General features: G+C 43.7%; 1 long non-coding RNA gene across 1 annotated transcript in view; it reads right to left on the reverse strand.

Moving 5' to 3' along the window:
- LOC119137693 overlaps positions 1 to 13,321 on the reverse strand; it is a 136,235-nt gene that overhangs the window by 60,720 nt on the left and 62,194 nt on the right. The window contains exon 3 of the long non-coding RNA XR_005100986.1: positions 9,303 to 9,422. This is a non-coding gene — a long non-coding RNA (uncharacterized LOC119137693). The remainder of the gene's footprint in view (positions 1 to 9,302; positions 9,423 to 13,321) is intronic.

Raw genomic sequence — 13,321 nt, forward strand, 5'->3', positions numbered from 1 at the left:
GTCCATTAAATATATTACACACACACAAAAAAAACTTCTTAAAATATGTATGAAGGAATGAAAGGATAGATAGATCCTCAAATTTCGACATTATTCCGTAAATTTCAACTTGGAAGTTGTGGTGAAGGACAGTCCGTGTGTGGAGGGGGGCGACAAAGAGCAGAGGTGCAGACACAATGAGCGCTCTGTTTGGCCGGCAGTAGAAGCCCATCGGTGGGGGCCGCTTCAATTCCCGCGTCTCCGCTTTTCTCTCTGCACCCCCCCCCACCCCAAGCCTTCTTTGCATCCGTTGGGCCAGTGATGCTTTCAATTTATATACTAGTCACATACACTTGCTCTCATTCTGCTCAGGCTCACTCAATTAAGATTTTTCCATTGTAAGACTAATACAATCTTATTCTGTTCTCTTACATTATTTTTAATTATAAATCTTTTTTGCCCACTTCTCCTCTGGGATTTTTCCCAAAGGTGTATTCATGCAAAACAAAAAAAAATGTAGGACAAGAATTCTACAGACATTTTAATTATTTTGTTATTATTAAAGTGTGAGACAAAGCCTTGACTGTAATCTATTTTTTTTTTTAAATAACGACAGCAGATTCTCTGTCTTAGGGTGAGAGCTTTCAGCCCCCACACCCCCTAAAAAAAAAAAAAACATCTCAGAAGTTGTGTGTGGCCCACACAGGAAATTAAGAAACCTCTGCAGCTTTAAGCATATTTACGTCTGAATTATCTGCGAGCGCTGGATTTAAACACAAGGTTCAGCGTGTGCTCATGCGCTGCATGTGTGGTCACGCCATAGTGAGAGAGAATAACGATTAGCTTGTTAGGAATTCCCATCAGAATGATTTTTTTTAATCAGATATCAATATATTTTGCTTCATCAGACATAACAGAAAATGCCCCTAAAATATTGAAAATGATTTAATCTTTGCAGTGTTTTGATTTTTGCAACGTCACTTTAATTTGTGTATGCGTGTGTAGATTAGTTTTCAGAATTGTAGAGTCACTTTAATATCATATTATGCTACTCAAAGTATCACGATACAGCGATTGTGTGCTAAAGATATATTGGAAGAAAATTCCTGTCCAGTACCAAAATATAAAGGTAATTAAAAACATGTCAGATAAAAAGCTAGTCATTCCATTTATTATTTGTTTTTTTATTGATTTAAAATGTCCTTACCCATTATATGTAAGTAAGTGAGTCATTTATACAAAACGAATACAATTTATTTATTTTATTGCAAAAAATGAAGGAAAACATTTTATAAATATTTTATAGTTGTGATATTTATATCTATCCATAATCAAACACTTTCACAGATCAGTAAAAAGATAAACACACATTCGACGTCGAACATGCAATATCATATGTAATGTAGCTATTATCATTTGGATATTGTGTGCAAATATGTACCTGTGTGTGTGTGTGTGTGCATGTGTGTGTGCATGTGTGTGTCTGCTGGCAGCCCAGGACCCAACAGAAACAAGAGCTATTTATTTTAGCGAGAACTAGAAGAGCGTAGAGACTAGAGATGAGATGGATCCTCTTGTGAACGCCTCCGGCTAACGGCTCACACATCAGTTGATCTCCCTCTTACACACACACTCACACACACACACACACACACACACACACACACACACACACACATGCACACACTCACCGAACAGATACAGTAGAGCGCAGGCAGCCAGTGAGCAGCAATCCTCGGTGGGCACACACATTTACACAGATGGTTCTTATACGGGCGGATTAGAGAGCATATTTCCTCAATAAGTGAGAACAACAAAAGCTAGCGCTGAATTTATTATGTCTTAATTGAGGAGACCTACGTGGATGTATATTTGTGTGCGAACAAGCCTCTGGTGTTTTGGGGTCAGATAATCTCTGTCAGGAATTGGAGATTACATGCTGCCGGACAAAGCCACACTGGCGGCCGGACCACATCTGCCTCTGAAAAACTGGGAGTAGATTTAAATGGAATTAAAAAAAAAAAAAAAAGGGCATTTTTTTTGCTACTGTTTAGTAATTGGGGTAGTTTTGTATTTTTGACATATAATTGATTCAGTGGACAAACAACACATTTGTGGCTGTTGAAAATGTAGACAGACTGTTTCTGATCAATCCATTATTGGAAGAAAATAAAAATAGGAATAATAGCTTAGATTTTATATAAGATGCATAACAAAGTTTCAATGGGATAATTGCAGTGTGTGTGCGTACTCAAATCATTTGACTAACTCTTCCAATTGTGCTAATCATTAACCAAAATATAATTCTATAAAGGTCAAATTTGTTCTAAATATAGTTATGATAATGACAAATATTTTGGGGACATTGCAAAGTACTTACGGTCATTTCAAAATAAATAATAATTATTATTATTGATTATACTGACATATTAATAATAAGTAGTAGCAGTACTATATTAAGTGGCACAAAACAGGCCTGACTTACTTTTGTTTATTTATACTATATTCTTGACAATGTTACAGAATCTTATTAGAATTTGAACTTCATAATATGCAACGTTTGCGTCAACACAACAATCAAAGAGGGTCATTCTTAAAACATGGTGTCCTAAGACTTTTGCATTTCACTGTAATTAAAAGACGGAGAGTTGGAGCAGTGGGTGCCCCCTCCGAGGTGAGCCGCGCTGGGCCAGGCAAGGACGAGCATGGGAAAGCTCGCGCGTCAATTAATCACAGCTAATGAGGTGGAACACTGTTGCCCGAGCTGCCTTCCACGTCCTTCGACACACACGCACACAAATGTGTGACGGGCAGAATGCAATTTTTCACTCAGCCACTACATTGGAGCAAGTATTGTTTTGAATAAAAAAAACAAAAAAACATTGGGACTCAGAATTGTACTTAAGTAAAAGGTGCAAATTAATTTTTATATTCAATTATAAAGCTACAATTGCTGTTAGGACACGTTAGCGCGATTAAAAAATACTTTTCATGGACGTCAAATTGAAAGAAAGTCTGACTAAATTAATTCTCGCCTTCTAACGTTTGTAGTCCCAAAAATACGGTACGGATACCTGCAAAGTCCCAAATGTCTTTCCTCAGCAATCCAAAGTAACTCTTGTATATTTGCAGTTTTTTTGCCATCAAAGTAACTCGCTGCGGCTGCGGCGGCCGCTTGTAATGAACAAAGTTTAAACAAACAAGAACGCCGAGCGATGAATGAGAGCAGGAGCAAAAGCGAAAGAAGTGATGTCACACAAGGTGACTAAAGACCGACTTGATCTTGAGAAACAAGCTGTGCCACAAGCGCTTTTGTTTTGTTTTTCAGCAAACAATCCACTTGGAGCTGCTTCAAGTTTTCTTCTTACAACCTAACAAAATGAGGCAAAGTGTCGCTCGTGGGTGTAAAGGACAAATATTCTCCTTTTTAAGATCTGACACCACGCAGCTGTTATTATTTGCCGTTACAAATGGCCGAGTGTACATTTTGCAGCTACTGTGGAAGCTCCAGCTTACTGTAACTCGTGGCACATACGTCAAACGAAGTGGCGGGGGGGGGTCACATTTAAAATCTCCAGTGTCGATTGCACCGCAAGACAATTATCAGAAGAACGTGATGGCTAATCTAGTTGACAATGCCCATGAGCTTGTGGCACACGTCCCACTGCAGAAGAATTGAAAAGCCTGATCCGCCTCCCCCCCCCTCAGGAGGGATTCAATTTTACAAGATTGGCCTCTCGTTCGGGATGAACTCTTCATCTTGCCAGTACATTTTAGGGGAAAGCCCTTTACTGGGCAAAGCGAGGCCCATAAAGGTACGCTTAGATGAGTGTTGATCAGAATGAGATGAATAAGCGCTCCAAAGCTCTTGTTGGAGTTTAGTCCACAATGCCATCTCACTTACGAAAAATTCTACTGAACATTTCAATGTGGTATCTGAAACGCATTATTAATAAATCGCAAACTCATCACTGCAGGAAAGATTAAGTGCAGTGGTTCTCAAACTGGGGATTTATTTCCAATAAATGATTACATCATCATTTTTCTTTTTTTTTTTAAAGCACAGGCCAAAAAAGCAAACCTACTAAATCAAGCTAACCTATCTTAGTACCATTCTTCGGGCCGATTCAAAGCTCTGCCATGGTGTTGATGTATCATATAAAAGAAATGTAAGGGCCCAAAATGTTTGAGGCGCCCACACCGAGATCTTTTTTGAATTGACCTACAACACTAATTTAAGAAATTGTCACACACGTAGCTTTTTATGACCCGACGACGTCTGAGACAAGGCTATATTTTGTAGCATATTCTAAAATCAGCTCGCTCCATCGGTCCCGTGGATGTGGGAAGAGAAGAGGGCGCGGTGACCTCACTGGTGTGTTTCTAATATCTTCCCAGAAATCCCTGCGGGCAGGATCATCTTGGGTGTTCTAGGGCGGACTCTGGTGTTGTTACATTTAACAGGTTCCCAGCACAGCGCGCAGGCAGGGAGGAGGAAGACGAGGGGGGGGGGGAAGAGAGCCGCGCCGTGGCGAGCCCACTGCCGAGAAGCTGCTTTGACCTGGAGGAAAAAAGCACCCTCTGTGCATTGGCTTGAGGGGGCGGCGTAGGGGGGGGACTCGCCACTGCCCTCTCCCTTTTCTCCCTCTAGGTGGGGAGGAGGCATGGAGGTAATGAAGCTTAAGTGAGCCCAGTGTCTGGTAATGTAATATACACAAAGCCCTTGTCAGGTCTGGATCCAATAATGTGTCATTTACCACGTCTGGAACAGATTGGCCCGCGTGATCGGCGTGAACCTTTGCCCGGGTGAAGAGCGCCGCGCACTTAGCATCCTTCGGCCTACTAAACGGGCCCTCGCTTCACCTCGCTCCAACGCTAGCATCTCTGGATGAGATACTTGATCGTAGTTTTGCGACTGCTCCTACCGGAAAGTTTGTCTCAGGTGGATCGTTTTGGTTTCCACTGAGGGAGCAGAACTGCCGGTTTTAACGCCGCAGAACCAACACAGTTTTGCCTCCGCTTCATCCAAAGAACTTAATACACTTCATTTCCCACAAGGGGAATGAACAAATGGACAAGAGAGAGAAAGATCATCAAAATAGAAGAAATGGAGGACTCAAATCACAACTGAAATTCTGTCAGATCTTAGTTATAAAAAGGGGCTGAGTACGCATCCTTGAGGGACACCGGCTGTGACCTCAGTTAATTTTGAATTATAATTTCCAACTGCCACAACTTCCAGGGAGGAATTGGTCCACCCCCAAATTTCCGGGCTCCCAAATCGTTATCAGAGGCACAATCGAGGTGGTGAAGTCAAAATCACGCAAAGGTTTTATGACCCGTTTGAAAGCGATGGGAAGAAAGTGGACGAGGGAACATTAGCTTTTTTTTATGTGTTTTAGAATGAAATTAGGGATGAGGTTCGGTCCCAACGGAGGAAGAATAAGTCAGTTAACTGTCTTGACGCATGGATGGAAACAGGAGTGGAGACGATTCGAAACAGACTCCATAAATAGTGATGTCATCTGATTTCCTCATTTGCCAATGAGCAAACATCCTTTCCATTTCGGAACCAAGGATGCCATTGGTAGCTATTAAGGGATTACCGAACATAAATTCTGATTAAATTCAACAGTTAGCACAATTGACCTGGATATGTGTGTCATATTATTAAATAGCTTTCAACTCGCACGGCGAATGACAGGGTCGTTTTGTTTTTGCTTTTTCAAAAGGCAGCTTATCAGCAATTTGTAAGTGAGTGGGAGAGCTTATGTGATAAGAGTGGTAATTAGAAACGCAGGGACTGCCGCTACACAGGAAGCTCCAGGCTGAACGTGTAAGAATTTACCGCTTCTTCTTCTTCCTGGTCGGCCAGGGGCCTCGGGCCCCTAGCCTGAGGCCCACACAGGGCGTGGGGGGGAGGGCTTGGAGAGAAGAGACCGGACGGCAATGGCACTAGGTGAGAAATACAAATCAAGCGAGGAGACAGTTGGGAGGAGGTACATTTCAACTTTTTCTTTTTCCCCACATGAAATGTATGTTTTTTTAAGTGGGAGAAAATGTAAATGAGGGAATACTACAAGCATCGCATCCTTTCCCCACAGGAGTGTTGTCGCTCCCTTTTGGCCGGAATAACTCTGATTTAGTGCGCTTAATAAACATGATGTAGCGCTTCCAGTGATTGCTCGGACAGGCGCAGCGTCACAAAGATTCCCTCATGTTAGCGTTCAACGCTGAGAACCAAGCAGGAAACATGCGTGTTTCATTTCAGAGGGCCTCAATTACTTAAGCAGAGGACACTTTTTGTTTATTTTGACAAAACCTGAGAATATTACTAGCTACGATTCTGTCACATGAATTCTTCTAATGTCATTAGAACACATTTTGACTTGGAGTGATAAATAGGAATTATGTTTTTAGTTGGATTGGGAATTTTATTTGGAACTAGTTACATTAAAATGCATCCATTCACTACTATAAAAGCCTTTTGCTTTGGTTGGCTTTTTTTTTTTTCAAGGATTCAAATGTTATTTTATTTTTTCAATGTCAAATATAGAAATGCTACTTAGTAAATCGTTGGTCTGTTCACTTTTGCTCAAAAATATTTGCAGTGTTGTGAAAAATACTAATAAATATGGCAATGCAACTTGAAATAAAAAATAAATCAAAAGAAAAAAAAAATGCTTGTTTATCCAGTAGCATAATGAAAAATTGCTATATATTTTTTAATTTTGTTTGTAAAGTCAACAAACATGTTTGTCAAGCAGAATCTGAATTTAAATCTGCAAACATTGCATATGTAAAATATTTGTGTTCTATTAAACTGTGATTAATTAATTACATCATTTTCCTAATCAATGCTAACTCTGCGACATGACGTACGACATGCTTGCAGAGGCAAGTGTCACCGATTGAAATACAATTTATTTACTTGGACAGTCCAGAGAAAAGGCAAAGCGGGACAACTAGATGGATTTATGACGCGTCTGTCAGCTATTCCCCGGCCTGCAATGGTCTCGCAGCAGCACAGTGGCGGCTGCAGAGAGGCCTGCACGCCGCCGTTCACAGCTGGCTCTTATTACGCGCCCATACAGTAGCCATTCTTTTTCACTTACCCCTGCTCTGTTTTGTGATGCTTATTAGAAATGTAACATACTGGCCCGGGAGTTTGTTACAGATTTATGTGACACAGGTGCTCCCTTTAAAAAAAAAAAAAAAAAGGAAAAATGTATGGTAGTGAGGAAGTGTTGCGAGAATTAGTTCTGTGTATAATGTTTTGATTACATGACCATTTCGTTGTTATCAGGATTTCACGAAAACATTTTCTTAAACTCGCATTTTGATATTTTGATGCGAATCTGGGGAAAAGCCCTGATATGGTGAGTTATTTTCTTTCATTTTCTTTAGAAAATCATTACAAACTTACATTTAGAATGCAATTATTTTCAATGAAACTTCCAGGTATGAGCAGGAAGTGGGTATTATTTTATTGTTGTTGTTTTTTTTAGGGGGGGCATGCACGAAATTTAAAATCAGTAATAAAGCTTATGAATAGCTCCACATAAGGTGTTGTTTTTGTTAAATTTGCTCAATTCAGTCATCCTCATTTGTTAAGGTAAGTTTTAAAAAAAGGACACAATGGGAGGGGGGGTTGCCTACTGTTTAGCACAAGGTCATTTCAAAGCGAGAGACCGGCAATGGAAAAAGCTTGATCCCCTGCTTAGTCCTTCTTTGACCTCCAGTAACATCTGCTCTGCTGACCTGAGGCATGTACAAAGAGGTGGAGGAGCTCAGAGAGCTAACGTGAGGCGCGAAAGACCTTTTTTTTAAATGATCTCTAAAATGTACAGAGAACCAGTAAAGGGAATAAAGTGCATTCCAGCAATCCATCCGAGAAGTAACGAAGGCACGGCTTACTGTTTCTATTTGTCTTAGTAAGCTGCCTAAGATGAAAACTGCCCCTGATCCATACTAATGAAAAATCTGCGGTATCCCCCTTCAAGGAATTGATTTGGTTAAAATCCAAATATGTCAGATTGTAGCTAACGTAACAACAAAGAGTTCCCTTGTTACACGAGAACAAGCAACAGTTGTGGAGAAATGTAATTATGTGAAGAGTACCGTGCAAGTGCGCACTGGCAGCTTTGAAAGGATTGTCTGTAGGCCAATCCAGCAGGTTTCCACAACTTGTTCTTGATGGACTCTGACTGGTACCTGGGGAGTCCGCAGCTCGTCTGTCAGCGCCGGACGAGCGTGAGCCTCCAGTCTGCCAACATGTTGGAGGGGGATCACGCTCGCCGCGAACGTGACAGGGGTCCTGAAATGACTCCTGACTGATTCCTGGCTCGCGCAGAAAAGAAATGGAAAGCGTTCTGGCCAGCAAAGGTGACGGGTTCACAGACCGGGCTCAGAGTGGTAAGCTTCTCTCCGTCTTCAGGTTTCACGGGCCGCTCCCTGGCAGGGGCGTGGCTCCTCCGCGCCTGTCTCGGCGCTCTCTTGTTACGCATCTCCCGGTTGTTATCCCCTCGGCCTCCGTCCCCAGCTGAGGAGGGGACACCCAATGCCTTTCATGCGGATCGGGATGATCCGCGGGCAGTGGCCTGAGCTCCAGCCCTGAGTGATTGATGGCGGGGTCGCCCTCGCCTCTCGCCCTCGGCGACCAACCCCCGGCTCGGCGGACAGCGTAGCGTTTCATGAGCTCATCCGCGTGGCGCCCGGGAGCCGCACCTCCGACACAAGGCACCGCTCGTCTCATCCCACACGACTCCCCGGGGTCCGCAAAACATGTGTGACCTCCCTTTTACCACCACATGCGCCTCCGTCTCAACTGCGTCGCCATTGTCTCCGTAGCGGATACTTGCACTCGGCGGTTATCTGTTTGCAGTCTCACATGATCTATGGATGGGCTTTTTACGACCGTTAAATCGACCTCGGGTAGTTCCAACAAGTGGTTTGCTTCGGTTCCTACAGCGGTGACATAAAATGACTTTGTAGATAAGTTGGGACTAATGGACGTCAATTTCGGGCTCTTGAATATTGGATTGGTTGTCTCATAAAGCCAAGGTGGAGAACCTCCAAGTGCGTCGATTTTTCTCGACGTGGCCTAACGTGGCAAAAGTTTGGATAGCCCTGATTTTGACTAGATTGGGAAAGTCAGTTCATCAGGAGCAAACGGTCCTCTCTCCAGAGAGCAGATAAAACACTTTGCACGAATGCCACACGAGTCATCCTTTTGCAAAACCCCCTCAAAGCTAACGCAAACACAGCACGTGAGCAGTTCATAGCCGAGCAATGACCCCGAGCCCTCTCATCCCGCCGCCTACCTCGCCTCAGGACGCCGGCACAGCTCCGTCCTCCGCTGCATGCGAGACATTCCAAGTGGCAAAGGAATCCGGTGGAGGGGGGCAGCCGCCATCATCTAATCTCTCCGAGGCGGGCAGCACCTGTCGGGGCAAGAAAAAAAAAAAAGTACATCAGTGGCAGCCCTGCGTACACTTGAAACATGGTCTTGTGTATCAGATGATACAGACTTAACAGCACTCATCGTTTGACGCGGCATGAATGATGGTCGTCCATAAAACTTAACAGACGCACTGTCATTGCCGCGTTCGGAATTGGAAACGCGGTGGAACCGCTCCGGGCAAATGTCGACAAGGTAGGGTGTTTGTTTTTAAGTTTTTACAGGGGTTAACTTCTTCTTACACTTGTAATGTCCAAAATTGAGTGTGTGGGAGGTGCATCCATTTTTGAGGATGGCACGACAAGAAATTTATAATCCTGTTCATATCATTAAATACTTTTTTTGCACTGGTTAACTTCTTTTGACGGTTCATGTCTGGTTAGAGGTTTTGTGATGATGTGTCTGACGCGGGAACGATTTTGAGTTGTTTTTACATTTTACAAGGGTTAGCTTAGCCTTACCCTTCTGTTTACATCTCTGCTGCGATTGAGTGTTAAAAAGCATGCGAGGCACGTCGATCATGCAAATTCCAGTCATCATTCAAATAAAACCCTTTCTTGCTTATATGTTGTATTATTAACAGCAGAGTTGATCGTTTTATGATTGAAAACTTCTCTGAAAGTTGAGAATTGCGTCTACAGCAAGTTTTCAGTCAAAACTGACCCAACTAGAACAACATCAGGTTCAATCTCAGCACAAAGCTTGCAATGACACAAATGTTTTATAATTACAGGCACATGGGCGGACAATGTCTTTAAAGCGTCATGGCCATGTCCATTGTCATGCTGGAGAAGGACCAGAGTTTCCTGGAAACACTGGCGAAGCGACCCAACTGTTGTGAGAGCACAGCGGAGCTCGCCATCTGACCCAAATGAAACTCGATCGTCAGTGTAAGAATAGAGCGCCAATGAAAAGACACGTGCTCCGCCATTCCTGCCTGACAACCAATCAAATATCTCACTCAGCTGTTCACGAGGCAGCGGGGAGGGCCGAGCCGAGGCCCATCAATCAGCCGAGAGGACGCTCGGGTCTGCGCGTGTCCGAGACGTTGGGACGTTTGCCACGGTGGCTTTTGAGAGCTTGTCGTTCGACGTGTCCGTGTTATGACTGCGCTTGTGACGTGATGAATCGCTCGCTAGCCGCTAAACAGCAACGACGTTTCAAAATGTCATCCATCACACTCAATCCGTTTAAACGGACCACTTCGAAACACCACGGCGAGCCCCGGCGACCGGAGAAGGTGAAAAAGCAAATGTGGTTTTTGGGAAAGGGTGGGGGGGTTGGTGACAAAAGTGGACTGGATTTCTCTGGGACCGTGGCCAAAGGAGGTCCGGTTTTTCCTCTGGCGCAAGGTCGTTTAAACTAAACCAACCATTCCTTTTAAATCCCGTATGGCATGGGCCACGGCCTAATGTCTGACAGAAGGAACGTTGCTTTGCATGTAGCCTGATTATTATCTACTACACAAATTGCAAGCAGCTGGCTTGTTCACGGCTGACGGTCCCAAAGTTTACGTCTCGCAACGTGGAATGTGGACAATTACCACTTTCACTTTCTCACAAAGAACTCTAATGCGGTTTACATAAACGAGCGGCCCGCAAATCAGACTCCAGGGGGCGTCGCCAGCCTCCGGCGCTCGGCTCAAGACGACAAAGAATTTTGTTTTAGCGCTCTTGTTACAAGCGTAGCCAGAGGTGAGCCCATCCATCAAGGATGGCACCGCCGTTGTTTTACCGTGACTCTTCAGCTGCCTGCCTGTTCTCTCGGCCTCTGTTGTGATTTAGAGGTCACCGAAAGAGGAAACCGCACAGAGGTTAGCCAGCAAACAGTTGGACTCCCCAAAAATTTAGGGAGTTTTTGCTGCCCATCATAATCTGATTTGTCACAGTCTAAATTATGTTCCGCGTGAGTTATGCTGCGTCTCGGCGAAACGAGACCAAATGTGGTAGTGGAGAAGGGAGACTTCACTATACGCTCTCTGCTTTCACTATAGTCAGCCATGTTGTTTTTCTACGTATTATTGCGACACAGGGGCTCCCGCGCTTACCAAGTTTAAAGTCATAATTGCAGTCAATATTTGTACAATAAACACTTTGAGTCCATAAATATCCCATAAACTCAATATAAAGTCAAATGTTGACTGAGCATTTCATGTCGCGAAGTGAATCGGACTCAGGGACCGAACTGCAAAAAAAACAAAATACCCAATAGCGCCTCTGCTGGATGCAGCAAGGCAGCGCACTCAATTTCGATTATTTTTATTCACACAACAGGTGTCATCAGCAATCAATTCCAAACAACTGTCAGAAATGAAATCTTTCAGCAACGGCTTCTCGTCAACAGGCTTCTAATCCGAATATCCGTTCGCTCTTTCTGGTGCACAAATGGAAGCCGAAGAAAAATATTTCAAGAGAGCCGAATGGGCCGCCGCAGAGAGTCAAGTTGTCTTCTTGTCAAAAGCCGGTCAGCACCTCGCAAGTGGTCGAACAGTTTAACCTATAATTGCCACAATTAAAATAATACTCATATTAACAAAGCAAAAATTGCTTCCACATGCGAGGGGAAAGAAAAACAAAAACACATGGCACGGTTTGGCCCCGCAGAAGTTTGGCACGGGAGCGCTGGCACGTCACACGTGAATGAAGCGAGCGTATGAATGAGCGATGACGGTTGGATTTGGAGGATGCCACGCTTCGGAAGGGGGGTAAATGTCGCACCCCATGGTGCATGTCGGGAAATCCCCGTCATAGAAATTTGACTGCGGATGAAACGACTTTAAGGTTATCTTGGAGTCGGGCCGGGTTAGGTCAGTGACTTTGATCCGAAAAGAGGGGGGTCAAATTCGGCCCAATTGTCAGTAAGTGAAGATTCAGTTCATCGCTAAAGGTTCAAGCGAGGGAGTGGGAACGTGGATACAACGCAATGCGTTTGATCCCACACGTGGACACAAGCGCTCTCTCGACGTAGCAGATAGGGGAACTCCAGTAAATATTATACCGGCACGCCGTGACCTCTTTTGTTTTTTTGCGCGGAAAAATTGCAGGGGTTGACATCAAAGTCAAAAGTACACAGTCGAAATCAAAATGTCAACCGTGCGCCCAATAAAAATCACTGGAGCCGTTACTCCTGTGATGAGGAGAAACACGACAGACTCCAAAGTCAACACAATTTTCTCCCTTTGCTCGGGACCACTCGCAGCTTTTGCCCTTTTGCCGCTCCGAGTCTGAGGAGCGCTGTTAAACCAGACCTCCAGCAGTATTACTGCATGCACTTCTTTTTTTTTTTTTCTGGCAATAGCAACCTCATGTCCAGTAAGTGCCCTCCCAGTGTCGTATTGATGTAGACGCGATCAGAGGAGTCCCGTGGACATAATTGCAGCGCTGACCCTGTACATCAGTGATTGATTTCGAGTGTGACCATGAAACACAACAGGAGTTCTTGTACTTTTGATTTTATTGGCCACCGTGTCAGTCTGTCTGTGCACTGCGGTGGAAGAGAAAAAGAGAGGAGGGGGGAAAAAAAAAAAGCTTCTATTGCTACACTATAAGTCTTTGTACATGCACACTGCAGGGAATGGACAGCGGTGTAATGATACATCGGGCTTTTGGTAATTGAATTCTTCTTCTATTTGGAGAGACAACAGTATACAGTGACTCTCAGCTGGCCACAATGAGATGGAATATTATACCTAAATGAGGGTCATGATAAAAGTCAGTGTTGCACACTTTATACAGATCATTACTCAACTTGATATTTTTACGTAAAGATTCTTCTTAAATCTTCCTTTTATTTCTTCAGATCTTCGTATAAAAGAGCAGCCTGCCACGCAAATAATGCAAAAGGAAAGACCGGCCGGCCTGAGTTGATATGGAAAATGAAAAG

This window comes from Syngnathus acus, chromosome 17 (assembly GCF_901709675.1).
Source record: "Syngnathus acus chromosome 17, fSynAcu1.2, whole genome shotgun sequence".
Classification (NCBI taxonomy): domain Eukaryota; kingdom Metazoa; phylum Chordata; class Actinopteri; order Syngnathiformes; family Syngnathidae; genus Syngnathus; species Syngnathus acus.